The following is a 17,660-nucleotide window of genomic DNA, read 5'->3' as shown; positions in this document are numbered from 1 at the left end:
GCAGAGCATCAAAAAGGAGGAAACACAGCGTCTGGTGATGTCCATGAGTTCAAGACTTCAGGCAGTCATTGCCAACAAAGGGTTTTCAACCAAGTACTAGAAATGAACATTTTATTTACAATTATTTAATCTGTCCAATTACTTTTTGTCCCTATAAAAACAGGGTGGCACATGTTAAGGAGGTGAAACTCCTAAACCCTTCATCCAATTTTAATGTGGATACCCTCAAATGAAAGCTGAAAGTCTGAACTTCAACTGCATCTGAATTGTTTTGTTTAAAATTCATTGTGGTAATGTCTAGAACCAACATTAGAAAAGTGTTGTCTCTGTCCAAATATATATGGACCTAACTGTAGGTCCCCAATAGGCAGGTAAATGTCCCCAATAGGCAGGTAAATGTCCCCAATAGGCAGCATAGTCCTTAATAGGCAAGTAAATGTCCCCAAAAGGCAGGTAAATGTCCCCAATTGGCATGATAGACTGGACCCGGCATTAAAAGAAACAAAAAACACCAGTACTTACCTATGTCCCCCACTGCTCTGAAGAAGCACCCGCTTGACTCCGTCTTCTTCTGGCACAGGCGGCATGACGTCATCAAGCCGCGCAGGCGGCATGATGACAATCACGTGGTCTGTGTTGCATACGGAGGGCCGCCCATCGCCTTTCCTCGCCGCCTCGTCGTTGAACTGCAGTGAAGTTCAATATTGTCCGGGCCCAAGGGCTGGATAAATGTCCTTTGCGGGCCGTAGTTTGAAGACCCCTGTTATATGGTCACATTATCACTACTATGTCTTGGACACTCTTGTTCTACTAGACCAACCTGAAATCGGAGATCCTAGTCAGGGGTTGGAATGGTGTCCTACACAATTATGTGGCCTCATATGGGTTCAAATTCTTGCAGAAGCCAATAAACTGGTTTCTGGATATCTGTGAAGATTTCATAGTGGGTCCATGGTGGAGAACAAACTGAGAACAATTGGCCATAGACACAGATGAACTGATGATCTCATGGGATTTTTTAAATGTAGACTGTAAATTCTGTGCTTTTATGACCTGAAACTGAGAAGTTATGGGAACATTTTTGTGATCTGTATTTACATCTATGACATGGTGAAGTGGGAGCCAAGTGCGCCAGGATTTATTTTATTGAAGGCAAACTAAGGATGTGCATTGTTCTTTACATGAACAACTTCCCTCCCAGTTCCTCGCTCAGAAGACTTCATTCTTCTGCTTCTTGAGATAAGTGCCATAGGTTGACTTTAACCCAAGAACCCAATTGTAACTTCATGGGATTTGAAACCTTCAAAATATGGGAAGTCTTAGGTCAACAATGAACAGAAATGTTGATGACAGATTGATGACTGCAGATACCAGACTTCAAAGTAAACTGAGGGGAAATCAATAAGACGAAAGTGACCAAATAATTGTGGTAGCCATATTTAAGTAAAAGCTTGTATTGAAATAAAGTCAAGGTTGCTATCCGCAATCAAACTACTTATTGAAAATAATAGTGATCATGTACAGGTATTAGGTGTATTGATAGAGGACAACTAGAAACAGGTTGTTCCATAACACAGGTTCACTGCCTGAGGTGGGTCATTTGAGCTCAAGATCCGGGTGGGCAAACAGGCCATGGGCATTGGGTTATGCATGCAGGAAACAGGTAGCATAGTTACTGGTGGCAAATTAAGTCTTAAAATGATCCTGTAAGCCACAAGCACACAGCAGACGTCCTGGAAGACGCAGGCAGACACACAAAGGCAAACTGAAAGTCTTAAAGGGTTCCTAGAAGCTGTAAGCAGAAAGATGATATCCTGGAAACTGCAGGCAGATACGTATAGAGACAAACAGAAAGTTTTAAAGGGGATCTGGAAGCCACAAGCAGACAGGAGACGTCCTGGAAGCCATAGGTAGATGCGTCGAGTCAAACTGAAAGACTTAAAAGGGTCCTGGTAGCCGCAAGTGGGTAGGTGATGTCTTGAAAGGCGCAGGGGGACACCTAGAGGCAAGTTCAAAGTCTTAAATGGGTCCTAGAAGCCGCAAGCAAGTCAGCAAGTCTTAAAGGGGTCCTGGAGAGCACTGTCGGGCAGCAGGGTTACTGTAAGTCACAGACAAACCAGTGAAATCCTGAAGACTACTGACAGGTAGTAGGTTTACTAGAAGCCGCAGACAAATAGATGAAGTACTCAAGGCCACTGGCAGGAAGTATGTTTCCTGGAGAGAAACAGATGAAGTCCTGAAGACCACTAGACAGGCCAGAGGCAGACAAGGAGAAGCAAAAAGAGTCTCAAAATGGTCCTGGAAGCTGCAAGTGGATAGGGGACATCCTTGAATCAGCGCACAAACACGTAGATGCAAACTAAAAGTCTTAAAGTGGTCCTAGTGATTACGACAGTTAGCAGGGTTATTGAAGTTGGCAGACAAACAGGTGAAGTCTGGAAGACCACTGACAGGTAGTAGGCTTATTGGAAGCCGCAGACAAATAGGTAAAGTCCTGACAACCACTGACAGGCAGCAGTGTCATTGGAAGCCACAAAAAAGTTACTCAGGAACTGGAAACCACAGGTGACCAGGAGACAGCTTGGAGCCTGTGGACAAGAACTGTGCACAGACAAACTAAAAGAGTTACAAGCAGGTCTTCATATAATACCAAGACAAAGGTCTGTCTCTTGCGACACCTATATAGACCTAGGAAACACCACACATGGGAACACGCAAAGCCCAACCTGGAGCAAAAAAAATCTTACAGACCAGGCCATGTGCATAACATAGATAATGTTGGTTGAACTTTCTTCTGTTCCCTTAGTCACTTTTATCAGAAACACAGGTAGAACACAAGTGTAGCTCTATACTGGTCTCTGGAAGTCCTTACATAGTGTGTTAGTAACTCAGACTGTTGGTACACCAGGTGCCCCCAGCTATTTGCTTTAGTCCTCTTCAGAAATGTGCCACCAGTATTTTTGTTGCTCCTCACAGAGAATGATTGATTCCTTCAGTCTCTGGCTATTTGATCCATTTTATGAGATGATTTGACCAACCCACAAGATCTAGATCCACTGTGCTGTGCTTTAGAGTACCTGGTGCAAAGAGCAGAAAGAATCCATTGTCCTCTCACCAGTTCCAAGTTAATTTTGCTACCTCTCACTAGGAATGAGATTTACGTGAAACTTTTTCTACTTCCCAAGCTTCATAGACCAGTTTATCTCCTTCTACCTTTGCTTTTAGATGCCATCCCTGCAACTTTCACTACATAGTCATTACATTTTGCAGGTAATCCCTCAAAATTAGTCACTGTAACTGTCCGTATCATTGATTGGTTTTCCAAGGGTATGAGCTCATGTAGTCCTTCCTGCATAGTCCAGGGAACCTTCTTTTTGACCTCATGCTGCTTGTACCTCATCCACACCCCATTCTTGTCCCCTAAATGTGCATCTGGATGTTTGGGTTCATTGTTTGTGCCCAGAACACCAATCTTTTGGGAACCTATTGGGTCTTCCTGTTTTATGGCTATCTCCTAGACATTTGGGGAGACTTGAGAAATATAAGTACACAGGATATAGAAATTCCATGACTTACGTAAACCTTACAAGTAGTCATGGTGGTCACCCAGATAGAACCAAGGCAACTTTAAAGCCAGAAGAAAACAGTAACTGAGGGCAGAACAAGTATAAATCAGCAGTTTCAACACAAGGTATGGAACATTAAATATAATATTTATATGCGGCTACAACGCGCTTCTATTTTTATCATTACAAATTGACAGACCTGACTTTAGGACGCGTCACTTGAAGAGACCCAGAGAATCATCATGCAGCCAAACATCTCCTCTGTCCCATCTATAATAAAGCCAAAGCAATGACATTACATCATTTTCCATGAAATATATTTATTAGGATGCCACTGCCTACTCTTCAATAAATTATCCAGTGACCGCTGACAGCAAGTGCATCTATTCATGGTAATGGGGTCAGAAGGAAAGAGCTCATTCTAATATTCAGGAGGCCTGTCAAGACTCAAGAAAGAAAACAGCGTCTGATCTTGCTAAGCTACAGCTAACAAGAGAGCGTATGCAGATGTGTATGGTATAAGCATAACATGGGACTCCTTGGGACTCTGCCACCGTGTCCTACCTACCATCAACTATTTTTAATAAATTTGTTAGAGGGACCTTTGGCCACATCTACATCCCATATCTATAGCTTTGAGCTTAAAAAACGAGTTGGCCCTGCCCCTGCGCTGAAAAGTGTTGATGAGAGGGTGAAGGTAAATAGGGAGCAAAAAGATTGGTTTGGTTCCAGTTGAGGAGTCACCTCATGTCGGATGTGGTTGGCCTTGATGGTGCATTTCTACCCCACTCAGGAATGGCAGAAAAATGCTGCAGCAATCCTCACTACTGTAATGGAGGTTCTCTCGTGTAAGTAAGCTGGTCTTCCCACCTGAGACACTGAGTGCTTCTCAGACTGGAGTTTCTATCTTGCTCCTTTGTGTTCCTCACCAAATCCTAGGTTGGTACACCTTATTAGCAAGTGCTTACTCACCCCACTTGATAGCTAACTATGACCATTACTCACCCTCACTTGATAGTTAACTATGACCATCACTCACCCCCACTTGATAGCTAACTATGACCATCCCTGATCCAACACTACTCATATTAGGTATTTATTTCCTAAGACCACCTAGGATGATGGCATTAGTCCCTGCCCTAAACCACCAGGATATTGGTATTTACATTTTAAATTCCCTAGACCACCAAAAATATTTGCACTGACCCGAGGCTATAAAAATGTTCACCGGTCCTGAGAAATGAACCCAAAATGTCCAACAATGGTTGGATGTTGGAACAACCATTTCACTTACTAAGCTCTTATATCTCTTTCGTATTAAATTATCATGGTCCAAAAATTATAGCAGACACTAGTCCGTGACACCACGGCAGCTGAAATATGCGCCACGTTATTTAAGAGTGGTGGCCCTCATAATGACTTTGTCGCATCTTACTCTAGCCAACCATGATCATTCATGACTGAAATATAAAACGTCTGTCTTGATTAATTCCCTCATTAATTTTAAGTTTCCTTCCTTTCATTCTAGCCAGTATTTTTGGGTGGAAATGATGCCAAGGCTAGACAGTGGTAGCGCTCTCCGTCCCCTACATTGGGAAAGAAGAAAGTTTCTCCTGTCTTAGAAATGTATAGGTACAGAATAAAGCTGACCATGCCGTAGAGATATTAAATACTAATATTTGGCCAGTATAGGTAATCATAGCAAATTTTTGTTGGTATATGGTAGACTGCCGCTCAGTGACACACAGACTTATTATAGATCCCTTCCACTCAGAGGAAGGTACAGTATATCATAAAAGTGAGTACACCTCTCACATTTTAGTAAATATTTTATTATATCTTTTTGTGGGACAACACTGAAAATCTGACACTGTGATACAATGTACAGCCCATTAATGTCTAAACCACTGGCAACAAAAGTGAGTACACCCCTAAGTGAAATTGTGCCTAAATAGCTATTTTCGCTCCCCGGTGTCATGTGACTCGTTAGCGTTACAAGGTCTCAGGTGTGAATGGGGAGCAGGTGTGTAACATTTGGCGTTATCGCTCTCACACTCTTTCATACCGATCTCTGGAAGTCCAGCATGGTGCCTAATGGCAAAGAAGCCTCTGAGGATCTGAAAAAAATAATTTTTGCTCTACATAAAGATGGCCGAGGATATAAGACGATTGCCAACACCTTGACACTGAGCTGCAGCCCGATGGCCAAGACCAGACAGCGGTGTAGCAAGACAGGTTCCTCTCAGAACTGACCTTGCCATGGCCGGCCAAAGGAGCTGAGTGCATGAGCTCAGCATCATATCTGGAGGTTGTCTTTTCAAAATAGACGCATGATTGCTGCCAGCATTGCTACAGAGGAAAAGCGATGGGGAGGTCCGCCTGTCAGTGCTCAGACCATATGCCGCACACTGCATCAAATTGGTCTGCTTGGCTGTCACCCCAGAAGGAAGCCTCTTTTGAAGATGATGCACAAGAAAGCCCACAAATTCCTGAAGACAAGCAGACTAAGGAGATGGATTAATTGAACCATTTCCTGTGGTCTGATGAGGCCAAGATAAACTTATTTGGGTCAGATGGTGTCAAGCGTGTGTTTGGTAACCAGTTGAGGAGTTCAAAAACAAATGTGTCTTGCCTACAGTCAAGCATGGTGGTGGGATTGTCATAGTTTGAGCTGCATGAGTGCTGCTGACGGTGGGGAGCTACAGTTCGGTGGATAAACCTGAATGCCAACATGTACTATCGCATACTGAAGCAGAGTATAACTGTCACGGGTGCAGCGCGACAGAGAGGAGCCAGAAGACCACATTGTCTGATTTCTCCTACTCCTGCACCGACTAGAAGCACTTCACCTTCACATTAAATGGTGCAGGATTCTTTTAGCTGAGCAGGGGTTAATCTGCTCAGTTGAAAGCTCCTTGAAGCTTTCCTGCATTAAGACTCAGTTGTTCACTGTTAGCCACTCCCTTCTCCTATATAATCTGGGCCCTGGCAAACACTCATTAACAGAGCAAGCTTATGCTGCATGGCTGGAGGTTGTTGGTGGTTATTTGAGAACGCATTTGGAGGATTTATCTGTGACTTTTGATAGGTTTTGAGTGTGTCATAATTCCCCTTCTTCTCCTACTTTGGCTTTACCCCATCCTTCACGTCCCAGTGTATACCTCTGTTCTTTGTGTAAGTATATTTGTATGATTGGTAGTATCCTATACCCCTGTTCATATTACCTGGTTAGTCTGTTTGGTGTATTACGGTACACTACTACTCCCCTTTTCCCTGGGTGGGGGAAGTGTACAGACTGAGGGGGGATTCAGAAGCTAAGGCAAGGTATGTGGCCCTGGCATTTTCACCATCAGAAGTAATCTAGGGAACTTGGCGAGCTAAGGCTCCCCTAGTGTTAGGGACAGGGAAAGAGTCCCTGGTCCTGGGACATTCAGCAACAGAGTTATGACAATATTCCCTTTGGAAATGGGGCCACAGGCAGTATTCCAACATGATAACGACCCAAAACACATTTCTAAAATGACCATTGCCTTGCTAAAGAAACAGAAGGTAAAGGTGCTGGACAAGCATGTCTTCAGACCTAAACCTTAATGAACATCTGTTGGGCATCCTCAAACAGAAGGAGCAGGAGCGCAAGGCCTCTAACATCCACCAGCTCCGTGATGTCGTCACTGAGGAATGGAAGAGGATTCCAGTGGCCATCAGTGAAGCTCTAGTGACCTCCATGACCAAGAGAGTTAAGGCCATTTTCACTTAGGGGTGTACTCACTTTTGTTGACGGTGGTTTAGACATTAATGGCTGTTTGTGAGTTATTTAAAGGGCATAAAAATTTACACTGTTATACAAGCTGCCCACTGAATACTGTACATTGTACCAAAGTGTCAAATCTTCAGTCCTATAATATAATAAAATATTTACAAAAATGTGAGGGGTGTACTCACTTTTTATGGTATACTGTATGTTACATATTATGTATGAGGTTTGCTTTACAGAAAACATGTTAAAAAAATTATTTCCTATAGGAGCCGAAATCTCATAGTTGCTGGTTAACTTTCCAGTTGTGTCTGTAGCCGTCAGGACTCCCGACATGCCCTGCATAAGCCTCTCATGTTCGACAACACTATGCGAGATGTAAAGTGGGCAGATTACATGGGGAAAGTATTTTATCTGAGCCACCATGAGGCGTAGGAAGATGTGATAACAATGTGTTAAAAGTCAAGGAGGTGCCATTGACGAGAGTGCTCAGAGTCACACTCTCCGCAGGATCATGTGCTGCCATGGCAGAGCTCATCCCCTGACAGTGCCTACACCTCAGGTATGTATGATATGCTTGCATCTTGTGTTTTTTCGCAGACTGGACTTAAGTATGATACAATCCATGAAAAGTCTTAGACCATTCCATATGTGTGAAAATGATATATGCTAAGGGAAGGTAATGGTGGCCATTAGTAGTTTCCACCAATCATGTCGGAGACCAAAAACTGATTAATCGAAGATTGTTACAGGATTTGAGATACCAACCCCTTTTATGCCCAAGACAAAATGTAATTTTAGGGAACCTTTTTTCTAAAGAACTTTTTTGGATTCTTTCTAAAGAAAAATTATTGTTTTATTATTTAAAGGCCTTCAGGTAGATCTCGAGCCAAGGCGACTTGATGGATGAACAAGGAAGATCAAGCATGTGCCAACCTAGGTAGGTCCACCAGGGTCTTCTCCACTGTTATCTTGATTTTATCAAGCCATCGGGCTGCTGGTCTTCCTCTTTGCCTTGTTCCTTCTATTTTTCCAACCATTATGTCCTTCTCCAGTGATTGCTCTACTCGTATGATGTGTCCAAAGTAGGCAAGTCGAGTTGGTGATCCTTGCTTCGAGTGTCATGTTTGACTTGATTTGTTCTATGAATGACTTGTTTGTTCTTCTTGCCATCCATGATATCGATAACATCCTTCTCCATTACCACATTTCAAAGTCGTTGATTGTTCTTCTGTCTTGTTTCTTTATTGTCCATGTTTCGCATTCATATGTTACTACAGAAAAGACCAGACTATGTACGAGCCGTGTCTTCGTTGCCAGTGAAATGTTCTTGGATTGTTGATTTGCTCCTATTGCCTTCCGGTGTCATCACTGCATCTTGAGTAATCATCGATCCGAGTAGGGTGAAGTCCTTTACAATTTCCAGTTCATCTCCGTCCATCTCAAATGTGTCCCGGTCATACCTGGTTGTACCAGGAGTCCCATATTCAAGCTTTCCATCTTGACACTCCATAATAAGTCCTTCATTCCATCTACGCTTGTTGCAATGAACGTTGTATACTATATGAATTTTTTTCCCATAGGATAGAAAAATTCATTTTTATTGGTTTTATTGCAGTTTCTATTTATTGTATATAATGTGTTTTATACTATGGGTGTTCAGGTTGGCAGGGAACATGTGATCTGCTTCTTCTCTGCAGGAACATGCATGCAAATCACTGTAGATTTGTGATACCAGTGATCTATATTCAGGAACATGCAGAAAACACACATATTGTGTGTCCTCCGCATTGAACTGACATAATGGGTCATCCTGGGTTTGTGGACTTGTGAATGCAACGCTAATCCTTAATATTTCTACAGTATCGGGGTGAGCAGTCAGGGTGGCAGGTAGATTCACTGTTTTAACATCAAAGACGGTGAATAAAGCCAGTTTCACATGTCCAAAATTCATGGTCCAAGCAAGGACTGCAAAATCCACTGCAACCAAGGGTCTCCTGTCCCAAACTCAAAAGTCTCATTGACATGTATTGTATGAGGCTGTTGCATTATAGTCAGGAGATTGACATCCACTATGGACAGGAAATGCTAGATGTGAGTTTAAGTTGTCAAATGTCCCGAGATTGATCATTTACATGGGCAGGAAGGGACATAGGACATAGGGACATTGCGCCAATTCATTGAGACATGAAAATTTTGCATTGGGTGTTTCCAGACTATGATCCAATTCTGGAAAAAAGCACATAAATATGAGATTTTGGTTGATAATATCTTCGGTGATCTAACACAGTGTCACATTCCATGTTATCATCTATGTTACGCTTGGACGTTGAAGGTTTTAAATGTGAGAGAGAGTCTGACCAGTTGGGGTAGTGAGTTCTAGAGTATGGGGGAAGGATGGGAGAAATCTTGAAGACAATTATGTGAGGAGAACCTGAGAAGAAGGTTTTGCTAACACCGGAGACAACGTGTAAGAAGGTATCGGGAGATTAGGGCAGAGATGTATGGAGGGGATAGGTTATGGACTAGAGATTACAAGTGGACGGTATTCTATGGGCAATGTTTAGCAATTGAAGTGATTGGTTTATGGGAGCAGCAAAATAGTAATGAGTGGTGAGATGAATTTCTTGGGCAGAAGAATGGAGCATGGATTGGAGGAGCGGAAAAGTGCTGAATGGGAGATCAAAGAGAAAAAGAAGGATGTTGCAGTAGTCTAGGAGGGAGATGATGACATGATGGCATGCCCCACTATTCTTGTTGACTCAAGGGTGAAACGGGAAAGTGTGGAGCCATTATCAATTATCAAGAGGTTTGGTGGGGAGGTTGACCAAGAAGGTGGTAGGATAATGAATTTATTTTTCTACATGTTCATATTCAGAAGTTAGAGAAGAAGAAAAGAATAAACTTTATCCGGAAACCATAGAGAAAACTTCAGGGCTAGAGAATTTGATGTTGTGTTAAAGTCTGTGATGACAATGGATGTGAGAAATTTGAAAAGGAGGCAATGATCAACTGTGTCGATGGCAGAGGACAAGTCATGGAGGACCACAGAATAATGTCATGAGATAGTAGATTGTTATTGATCTCAGATAATGCAGTTTTAGAAGACTGGTGGAGTTGGTAGAAAAGATGCAGCTGGTCAGAAAGTGAATCGGATGTGATGTGGGAGAACAGTTTAAGGTGGACATTTTGTTCAAGAGCTATAGATAGGCAAAAGGAGAAATCAGATGGAGCTCGACAAAGTGATAGCAAATGTTCAGGTGGTGAGGTAGCATTTGGAAAGAAGGTCATGATGGAGACGCAGGATACGATTTGTGGACCACTGTGAGAGGATGAAGGAGGTAGGAGTTTGAATTCAGCTAAATGGCAGATGTCATTAGGGATGTCAAACTTTTATGAGTAGTATGGCCCAGGCCCATCACCTGATCCGAAAAAAATCAAAATCTCGCAAGCTAATAGAAATCTTAAAGGAGTTTATGAGATTAGAAAAGCATGGAAACAGAAGCATTCTTGTCCGTGGACTTTAATGTCCTCATCACTGTATACATAGACATCTTGGCTTGTCCCACGGACAAAGCTAAATTATAAAGTTTTGTCTGCTGGCAGCTAATTCCTGGAAGTCAACACTTTATTATTCCTCACAAGTTCCCTACAGGCTGCAGCCAGGTGTGTTTTATCAGCTTATGACTCTCTGACCCTTTTAATCCTGGGATCGGACATATTACTGCAATAGTCTGTATCATGTAGTTATTACTTTTATGTTACTTCCAAAAACACTGAGCGGCTCCATGACACTAAGGGTTGACGTAGAATATGGTAGTGAGAGAAAAGAACCCATAGTCCTTATTGAGTATTAAATAACATGAAGGGGATCCTTAAGTGGGACCCTGCTGTTATAGCACAGGGGTGAACAGGTGTGTATTTACAGCCTGTGATTGGGCTGTGTTCTCAATCACTCAGCAATCCCTGGCACTGTTTATGGGAGCACTCCCTGGAACTGGTTGTAGGTCACTTCCTGGCACTGTTTATGGGAGCAGTCCATGGGACTATTTATGGGATTGTAAGTAGGTGGCGGCGACCCTCATGTACCTCCTTACTGTTCACCTATGTCACATGTGGCACCCTGATGTTTTATTAATGTTTTACTAATGTGGGTACTGTAATGCAAATGTATTTGTTATTTATTTTGCATTAGTGATAGATTAGGAAGTAGTATAGGACTGTAGGGGGACTAGAATAGAGGGTGGCACATTAGAGATAGAGCATAGGATAGATGTAAGAGTAGTAAGGTATTGACAGCATAGGAGATAAGTAGATGGGAGAGGCACAGAGCAGAACAGCACAGAGCAGGGAGATATAGGACAGATACTTCCTGGTTCTGTCAGACTCCCGGGCAGTCTGCCCAAGGGGAGAAAGCATACAGTGAGGCAGTTACAGGCTGTCGATAGCAGTAAGGGTATGTGCACACATAGTTTTTTGTCTCTGCGGATTTTGTAGAGAAAACCGCAGGAAATCCGCAGGACAAAGTGCTGCGGTTTTTCTGCGGTTTATCTGCGGATTATCTGCGTTTTTTCTGCGGTTTTGCCCTGCGGTTTTACACCTCATAATGGATGAGGTGTAAAACCGCAGCGTTTCTGCACCAAACAATTGACATGCTGCGGATTGTAAACCGCAGCAAAACCGCGCGGAAAAAAACGCAGCATGTGCACAGCTTTTTTTGATTTCCATAGGAAATAAAGGTACTGTACAACGCAGCAAAATCTGCTACGTTTCTGCAGAGCCAAAAACGCTGCGGAAACGCAGCAGAAACCGCAAAGTGTGCACATACCCTAAGGGGCCCCCCAGCTGAAGAACAGTGTAAATGGCACCAGCTCAACAGGATCATCCCCAGGAAGGATTTGGGGTCTAAACCAGGGCAGAAGCAGCTGAGATGACGTTCCTGGCACCTTTCCCTATTGGAACCGGACAAGGAGCTGACAGGGAGCTGGTGATGCTGAAGGTACAGATGGGACATGGACTGTCCAAAGGGACTGCCCAGATGGCAGAGGAAGGGAAAGTACAGGAAATGTTGACCTGTGTGAACTGTGTTGCTGATGTGATGGATGCCTTGCTGTTTAGTAAAGTTCAACTGTTGGAAAAGAACTGTGACTTTGTGGTGTTTCAAGGAACCTGGGAACCAGAAGCTGGAATAACAGAGGAAACCAACTGTATAGCAGTACCAGGACTTTATTTATCTTTCATGTACAAGGTGCCGGGGTGCTCACTGACTGTTGCTTAATGGACTCGCCCACAACTACCACCCCGTGCCACCTTGTTACAGGAGCACTCCCTAGCACTGATTATAGGAGTGCTCCATGGCACTGTTAATAGGAGCACTCCCTAGCACTGCTCATGGGGCTCTTTGGCATTGTTTTGGAGATGCACTCTGTTACAGCTCACGTTACATGCAGGACCTTGGCATTGCTTCTTAAGCAACATTCACATGTTAAACATCAGTATTTGTAAGCCAAAATCAGGAGTGAAACAATCAGAGGAAAAGTATAATAGAAACACGTCACCTCTTCTGCATTTATCACCCACTCCTCTTTTTGACTTACATACACTGGTGTAAAATACTGACCGAATTGAATGTATGAACATGGCCTTAGAGTACACTTTGGTGCTGACACTGAGCTTTTCTGTCCCTGTTGATGGGGAAACTATTGAATTATTTGAGATACCACTTTCTGGCTCCCTAGAAATGTCAGTACTTTGGCACTGTTTATTAGGCGCTCCCACTGACTTTAAATTGAACCTTTTTGGGTTCATGCTGCCAAAAATAAGGACAGTACAAGACACCATAGGTTATCATCTGCTCTACTTTGAAATGCTGCAGTGTTACAGAGAAAAAAACATAATGTAAAGATGATCCAAGAATGGGGACGAAAAGTCAGTGGAGTGGTTTCTCGCAGGCTTCTCCCTGCCCAGCTGACGAGCCTTTCTCTATAGCTGGAGAACAAATTAATAGTGGGCAGGTAGAAGCCAATGGAAAAAAAGCCCCATTGCACTTAGACATGGGCATGACCTAGTATTGCAAGGGACAAGGCTCCCAATTTTATGATGGGGTTCAGGTGGCTGACATTTTCACAATACCATCTTCCTACTTACCGCACATGCAATTTACATTGATGGCTGAGTCCTGAGATTTTTGCTTGTGTGACCCAGAAAATTGCAGCAGAATCCTAACCTGGATGAAAACTATGAACTGGTTATATGTGTGGGGCAGAAGAGCTGGACGCTGGATCGTTTTAAGTGTGGCCGTTGTTCCTTGGCAGACACTGATCCGATTGTTCCTGGCTATCAGGCTCGCCTTTAATGTCTCTGTGTAGCAGCGATTTGCTAATGGGGATAAGATGTATTTGTGAGAAGTCCATTTGAAAATTCACATGAGGATCACATGTCCTGGCATTAGAATCATCCCAGGAGGAGGAATCAACAATGGTCATCATTAATCATCCATCCTCTTTAATGATTATAACACCATCAAAGACGTTCCGATTGTTTCCAACACAGCTGAGCTGTGTTCTAAGAATCATAGAGACGTGAAGAAGCGTGAACCGCAGAGATAAGAACAGCCTTATGCAACGTTAACGAACCTGAGCACGGTGACTGAAGTCTATTCACTCCAGACAAGAGAAAACTGTGCAATACCAGGTCATGCCCAAGTCTGCATGTCATGTTCCTTCTGATACTTGGTCATGCCCAAGTCTACGTGCCAAGTTCCTTGCAATACAAGGTCATGCCCAATTCTATGTGCCAAGTTCCTTGCAATACAAGGTCATGCTCATATCTACATGCCTTGTTATCTGCAATACAGGGTCATGCCCATGTCTTTGTGCCTTGTTCTCTGCAATACAAAGTCATGCCCATGTCTATATGCCTTATTCCATACAGTACTAGGTCATGCCCATGTCTACGTGCCTTGTTCCATGCAGTACTAGATCATGCTCATGTCTGCATGTCTTGATCCATGCAATACTAGGTCATGCCCATATCTACAATCCTTGTTCCATGCAATACTAGGTCATGCCCTTGTCTACATGCCTTGTTCTCTGCAATACTAGATCATGCCCATGTTTACATGCCTTGTTCCTAGCAATACTAGGTCATGCGCATGTCTACGTGCCTTGCTCCATGCAATACTAGGTTAAGCGTACGTCTATGTGCTATATTCCTTGCAATACTAGGTCATGCCCTTGTCTTTGTGCTATGTTACTCTCATGATCCAGAACGGGTTTTGAGCCCTGTTTTCCCTTTTTCCCGATCTGGTGATGTAAAGAGTTAACCTTTCCCAGCCTCAGTCTGAGTTCAAGTTGGCTATTTATCGCCGCTGCTTCCTGCAGGCAATGTCGGTTATAGTTATTGCCTAGGGCTGCAGTAGCTGGCTCTGATTGCTCTGATTTGTCCTGCTGCGTTTGCTGTCTGAACCCGTGAGTCTGTTTTCCCCTATTCCCGTCTTTACCCAGTGTTTCCCTTTAGTGTGATGACTCCCTGGTTTTGACTTGGCTTGTATCCTGACCTGCTTCTGTCTTTTGTCTTATCTGCTCCTGACCATTACTGATCCCCTGGCTTGTCTCTGACCATGAGTTTGCTTATTCCTTTGGTACTGCACTACAGTCTAGGATCTGACCCGGCTTGTTCAACTATTCTGCTGGCACCTGTCGTAGCCTCACTGCTGCACTACAGGCCAGCTCTGTTTAGGTGCAGTCCTGCTTCCACTCTACTGCCATCTAGTGGAGCCTGCACCTACCTGCATTGCGGCAGTGTGATAGTTACCAGTAATAATATGTCATGCTTATATCTACTTGCCAACATACCTGAAATACTAGGTGTCACAACACAGCATTTAATCTTAGTTATGCCAGACAACTATTTTCAATAGCCCAGGAGACATAGACTATTGTCAATTCAAGTCTGAAAGTTGATTTTTGATTTGATGTGTTTTGTTCAGTGGGTCAAGAGACATAGGCTATTGTTCATATGAGCCTAAACGTTGACTCTTGAAATTATGTGTTTTTCTTTGGTGGGTCAAGAGAGTAGGCCATAGTTCATATGAGCTTAAACATTGACCCTTGAATTGATTTTTGTGTTAATATCCTTGGAGGACAGGGACGCAGGGTAATTGAACAATCAATGTTTGCCAATACGTTGATTACCCATTGTACAAGTCCATATAGCTTGATGACCTGCAAACGATGAAGGACAAACTATGCAGATTGATTAAATACTCAAACAATGACAGTTGATCTCATCCCATCCCATTCTGCAAAAAGACTCTACAGAATAACAGCCAAGGAACAATAGCTCCATCAAGAGGAATACAGATTTGAGACATTCTACAAGATGCCAGATTAAGGGACCACAACCCTAGCTGTACGAATACAGATCTGCTCCATTGAATATTACTAAACCCATGGAGATGTTTGAAAAAGCCAGCTTGGGACCATCAGGTCACCTGGCCCCATGGAGACGTTTGGAGAAGCCAAGTTGGGACCATCCAGTCACCTGGCCAAATAGAGATGTTTGGAGAAGCCAGTTTGGGACCATCCGGTCACCTAGCCCCATGGAGACATTCGGAGAAGACAGGTTGGGGCAATCAGGACACCTGGCCATGGACTGGCCAATGGACTGTCAACTTCTTAATGTTGTTGCTACCTCCTCTCTGTGGGTGCCCACCAAAAGCAAGGTGCCCCTGGTGTGGGTAGTCGGCCCTGGAAGCCCCCCAGTCACAGCTGCTCTAATCTCGGCGAGACAGCGGACGGATAACACTGCAATTTGCACCATCTGCATTTGCTGGGACTGTCCTCTATGTTATTGTTTGTTGGTGGTTCAATAAAGTGTTGCCCCACTTGTTTAACCTCACCCTGTGTTGTCTGAGTAATATGCCCATGTGAAAGGAGTGCAGGCATTCAGTGGGATGACCCCTGATCAATGCGGTCTTTCTAAATACAGCCAGGCCAGCAGACCAGAGCACCCACTGACCTTCGTGTCTCCACACCACATCATGCCCATGTCTACATGCCATGTTCCCTGCAATACTAAGTCACGCCCATGTCTACATAAACGAAAGAGGTTCGTTGGATGCAGTGAAGAGGTAAGATGAGGTAAGATGATCAGGTAAGATGAGTTGAGTGGAGGCCGGCACAGTCACTTTTCCTAACGTTTCCCCTTGACTGGAGACTTCCTGCACCCGGACTGTACAAATTAACTGTTGGAACACCCGCCACTGGGGGTGTGCGGACTCCACTGGTTTAAAGACAAGTGAAATGGCTCATCACTCAGCAATTTTCAGAATTCTTTCATGATATTCATCCCCAGCGTAACAATATGACCGTGGCCAGTATCTCCCTGGGTCAGCACAATACCCTTCCGTCCAAGATCCTTCCCACACAGGGATACCTGCACCCATACCACCCCTGCGACTGGGATGGGCAGGTGATTAGGAGTTGTCAGCCTGAGCAGTGGAGAGGGGGTCAACCTTCTCCTGTCGCTTTCCCGCCAAGTCTGCCCCGTTCCTACGCTCAGTCCTCCTTATATACCCCACGCCCCCTGCTTTCCAGTGGGAAGGTCCCTCCCTCCTAGAAGATGCTTCCCCCGGCAATAGTGGTGACAGTCCCGATAGTTCCTGCCTTAAAGAGCACCAGAAACCGCTGACAATGTCTCGGTTCATCTTACACCTACATGCCATGTTCCCTGCAATACCAGGTCATTTCCATGTCTACATGCCTTGTTCCCTCCAATAGTAGATCATGCCCATGTCTACGTGCCATGTTAACTGCAATATTAGGTCATGACCATGTCTATATGCCATGCTTCCTGCAATACGAGGTCATGCCCATGTCTACGTGCCATGTTACCTGCAATACTAGGTCAAGCCCATGTCTACGTGCCATGTTACCCGCAATACTAGGTCAAGCCCATGTCTACGTGCCATGTTCCCTGCAATACTAGATCATGCCCATGTCTACGTGCCATGTTCCCCGCAATACGAGGTCATGCCCATGTCTACGTGCCATGTTCCCCGCAATACGAGGTCATGCCCATGTCTACGTGCCATGTTACCCGCAATACTAGGTCAAGCCCATGTCTACGTGCCATGTTACCCGCAATACTAGGTCAAGCCCATGTCTACGTGCCATGTTCCCTGCAATACTAGATCATGCCCATGTCTATGTGCCATGCTCCCTACAATACAAAGTCATTTCCATGTCTATGTATCTTGTTTCATGCGATACCAGGTCATGTCCATGACTAGGTGCCATATTCTATGCAATGTTGAAGACCTGCCTTTGAGGACATTT

The 17,660-nt window shown here is 44.0% G+C and overlaps 1 protein-coding gene across 1 annotated transcript in view; it reads left to right on the top strand.

The window, feature by feature from the left end:
- Positions 1 to 8,240: 8,240 nt before the first annotated feature.
- The window catches only part of GJA5 (gap junction protein alpha 5), a 116,443-nt gene continuing 107,023 nt past the window's right edge, over positions 8,241 to 17,660 (top strand). Inside the window, exon 1 of the mRNA XM_073577199.1 lies at positions 8,241 to 8,260. The gene's annotated coding sequence lies outside the window, so the exon portion shown is untranslated. The remainder of the gene's footprint in view (positions 8,261 to 17,660) is intronic.

The sequence above is a fragment of the Dendrobates tinctorius genome, unplaced genomic scaffold, assembly GCF_039654945.1.
Source record: "Dendrobates tinctorius isolate UK_male_01 unplaced genomic scaffold, ASM3965494v1 ptg000054l, whole genome shotgun sequence".
Classification (NCBI taxonomy): domain Eukaryota; kingdom Metazoa; phylum Chordata; class Amphibia; order Anura; family Dendrobatidae; genus Dendrobates; species Dendrobates tinctorius.
Note: the sequence above shows the minus strand (reverse complement) of the source record. Positions and strands in the feature narration are given on the sequence as shown.